This window comes from Fragaria vesca, linkage group LG7, assembly GCF_000184155.1.
Source record: "Fragaria vesca subsp. vesca linkage group LG7, FraVesHawaii_1.0, whole genome shotgun sequence".
In the NCBI taxonomy this organism is placed as follows: domain Eukaryota; kingdom Viridiplantae; phylum Streptophyta; class Magnoliopsida; order Rosales; family Rosaceae; genus Fragaria; species Fragaria vesca.
This window is the reverse complement of record NC_020497.1, coordinates 13,401,034-13,405,475: the sequence shown is the minus strand read 5'-3', so window position 1 is coordinate 13,405,475 and position 4,442 is coordinate 13,401,034.

Genomic DNA, 4,442 nt, shown 5'->3' with positions numbered 1-4,442 from the left:
TATATATATATATATATATACAGTGCTGATCAGGTGCGGACGTCCGCACCAAAGTTTTTGATGCAGATTTCCATTTTTGCACCACTTCCCGATCGAATTTCCTCAAACTTCCTTCTAGACATATCTAGATCATCTTGTGTAGATCATCTCTGCAAAATTTCAGCCAATTTGGTGATCGTTAAGGCCCTCAAACTCGAGTTTTTCTGGTATGAACACAACCGGACATAATTCAGTCCGTCCATTTGTTTTTCCGAGTTTGAGAGCCTTAACGATCACCAAATTAGCTGAAATTTTGCAGAGATGATCTACACAAGATGATCTAGATATCTCTAAAAGGAAGTTTGAGGAAATTCGATCGAGAAGTGGTGCAAAAATAGAAATCCGCACCAAAACTTTGGTGCGGACGTCCGCACCTGATCAGCATTGTATATATAGATATATTTCTTGTTAGGTAGTTTAGTTTATGATGTTAGTATTGCGTCTGAGTAAAGGTTCATGCCAAATTTGATGACCCGGCTAGGCTATTTAACAAGCAAAGCTAATATTGCTGCATGCTCTCACAAACCACTCGCATCGTCTTTCATTTCTACCATATCAGAGTATTAGTTCTCACCCAAGAATATATATGAATATCACAACTATGGACATGTAGCAGCAGTAGCTGTCTGCAATTGATCATTTGCTACCAAAACCCAATCATCACAGAAGTTACTTTATCATAACCCATGGATATATAGTAACTACAGATCTGCTGAGAATCAATCGCATGCAACTTCCCACTATCATGTTTTCGGCCAAGTAATGTTTCGAGCACATAGACTTTGTCGAGTAATAGCGATTGTTTGAATACCAATGCCATTCATATGAATCGATCGCCAATGATTGATGTAGAATACTTGGCTCCACGATTGCATAGGACCCCGCCTGAGATCTATGAAAAGTCTCAACAAATGATCGAGTGGCGTTGCTAGGACGCCTCAATAGCCTAGTAGTTCGCGCTCGTTTAATAGTGAGGAATGAGCGGTGTTAGAGCCTGAGGAGCCCATTCCTGTAAGTTATTTTCATATGGAGCTTGTTCTGGTTTTTCATTTAAAAATGAGACAACTTAAAAGTTAAGTTTCATTAAGGGGGTGTATTGTATATGAAATTAGTGAAAATTTTAAAAAAGTCTATGGAATTTAAAAGTCTAGGTGTATTCAATATAGACTTTTAAAAATCAATCAAAGTTTGGGTGTATTCAACTTGATTTTAAAAAATCATTATGAATTCCACCAAAGTTCAGGGGTATTCAATTAAGACTTTTTAAAATGAATAGAAGTTCAGATGTATTCAAAATATCATTCATACTTATGGAATTAATAACTCATGAATAATTGTGGACTTTGTAGTGTAAATTACACACACCAAACTCCAATATTTTTCCATCCACTAGAGCAAAGATTTGGAAAAGTCTATGACAGACTTTCTCTTTACATGTGAATAAGTTGATTTTATGATACATCATCTTTTTTTCTTTTTTATAATATTTTGTGCTATCAACGTTCTATTCTACCTATTCTTTTCAATGGTTTTTAAATGTTAATATTTTGTTGTCTTTCAATTGTAATGCTTGGAACCCTCGATAACCTAAATATTATCTACTAACTCTTGATATTATAACCACATGATCATATATTATTATATTTGCGTACATGAATTAAACTTGTGAACATCTAATGTCCCACTTTAGAACATGTGTCTTTAGTTTACGTACAAGTATGCGTGTTGTTAAATTAATATAATCTTTTTCGTTACCTATGTTTATGTATTTCAATCAAATATTACAACTATATGTATCGAAATTGGATAGATGAGCACTAAACTTATAATCGGTGTTATTATGTGTTTGTTATTGCATCTTTATTTCTTTTTCTTTCCTGTAACTCTGTAAGTATTGAGAAATCTACAGAAGTCATTCATATGAAATATGTAGATTTCAGAAATCAGTGAAAGTCTGTGATTAAAAATCGATGGTTTTAAGAATTCAGTGAAAGTCTATAAACTTTTCAAAGAGTCTATAGACTTTTCAAAAAGTCAATTGATTAAAATAAGTCTGTATGAATCCAAATACAATACACCCCCCTAAGTTAGTTTGTCGATCCATCAAGAACAAGATATATAAATCCACCACCTATACCCCCACACCTCTCTCTAAAGTTAGAGAGAGAAAGTAGATGTAAGCAGCCTCTTCCTTCTCCCCCCTTCTTTCATGTCTAAGATCTAGATCTTCCGAATCTAGATTGAAAGCTTGAGAGTTGGGGGTGGGTTCTCTTCTTGGATTTTCTCATCCTCACAACCTTGATCTACTCTATGGTGATTTAAACCCTTCATTGTGGTTGTTTCTAGCTTTTGTCCAGCCTTAGAGGACTTTGTTCTTCCTTACTCTGCCGATTATCCCATCTTATTTTCAGATCTGGAAACCCTCGTGAATCCCCTCACCCACTACACCACAATAGCCCCCCTCTATCTACCAAAAACAGCCACCACTTAAAAGTGAGATCGATCACTTACCTTGTGGTTTATGGGTGCTCACGCATGGGTGTACAACCCCCCATTAGACTTTTGTATCAAAACTCATTACAAAGAAAAGGTTTTAGCTTTCTTTTTAACAAACTGAAATTTATAAAAGGATTTGATGCAAGACAAATTCTTGTAGAAAGGCAAAAGAACTATTGTGCCATAAGGGAACTAATTTCAAAGAGCAATTGAGCAGGAATTGGTATCATGGTATGGATAGAAATCTTTATATATATATATATATATATATATATATACAGTCCCTATCTAGAGCGAGGCTTCGCTTTGAAATTAAAGTGTGAAGCTCCTCTCTTAGCCCTTGGATCAATTCATTAAAATCTAATGGACAATAACTAATCTCTCTTAACTAGGGTCAAAAACCATGAGTTAACAATTAAAATAAATAAATAAATAAACAAACATACAAATTATAATCCATGTTTGATCTAGAGGCCATTCAACATAAACAAACGCAGGCGCCATGGTTTAGGGTTTCCCTGTGCTCACGTCTCATCTTTTGTGCTCCATCTTCTCCTCTTCCGGTGCGAAGCTTCTCAATACGTCTAGTTGATTATTCAAAGCTCAATAACAGGTACATAACAACTTCTCTTCCTTCTCTCTGTTGTACCAACCGAACCAATATATATAGCAATCGTCCCATATTGAAGCATCTATAGCAATCCTCCCATAGGGAAGCATCTCTAACATAGCAATCGATAAAAATAAAAAACAATAGAAATCTGTTGATTCCAAGATGAGCAAGGAATATGTTCTATTCAATCGACAAGCTAGACATTTTCTTGTATGCATGGAAGCATCTCTAGCTAATTAAGGGTATTGAAAATCGTTCTTGATTAAAATTTGTGTTCATGTTAATTGCTTGATTTGCTAAGTCCCAGAGAATAGTTATTGTATGGCTTTCACATGTTGTATGTTGCTATGAACAATTTAATTATTTGATTTAGGTTGCTAGGAATAGTTGCTCTGAAACTTGCATCATACTTGACCAGAAATACTTTTTATAAACCGTACGTCTATTACTGTATAGCTTATGTGATTATACGCATCATTCGTATAATTAGATTCTTAATGTCAATGACGTATGAGGAGTTGGTTTATGCTAATCAATTACCCGGAGAACTGACATTGAAATAAAGAACTAATGACAATATTTTTGTTGCTTTTTTTCTTGTAACATCAATGTCGATTGCTTTGAACTTTTCTGATATGGTTTTGTTTTGATTCGCAGTTGATGTTGAACAATTAAAGAAGTCTATCTAGAGAAAGTAAAATGGACTCACAATAGAGTTTCGATGATACTGCTACTTATTGTCCACAAGTGAAGGCTGATCTGATTCCTATAAAGAACCAAGATTTTCAAACACTACAAGATGTTGAGACGTTTTACAAAAGCTATGCAAAAGAAGCAGGGTTTAATGTCAAAAGTTCTGTTAGCGAGAAGAAGAATGGCGTGATTGTACGAAAGGAGTATATGTGCTCTAAAGAAGGAACATCGAAGGTAACAGGAAAGAAAAGAAATCGGAATCAAACAAGAGAAAATTGGAAGGCAAGAATAGCAGTTGTAAGACGTGCCAAGATCGGTAAATATGTTGTCACTATTTTTGTTGAGGGTCACAGCCATCCTTTAACTAGCCCACGAAGACAGTATTTGACAAAAGATTCACCGTAAGGTTTCCGCAGTTCATCAATCATTATCAAAGCAACTGACTGAAGTCAATGTGCCTACATGTACACAGTTTGACTTTCTTGGAGTAAACTCAGGAGGATTAGAAAACATCGGGTGCTTGCAGCAAGACATTTATACCTACAAAAGGGATTGTCGCAAAGAGGTGAAGGGGCATGATGGAGATATGTTGTATGAGTAC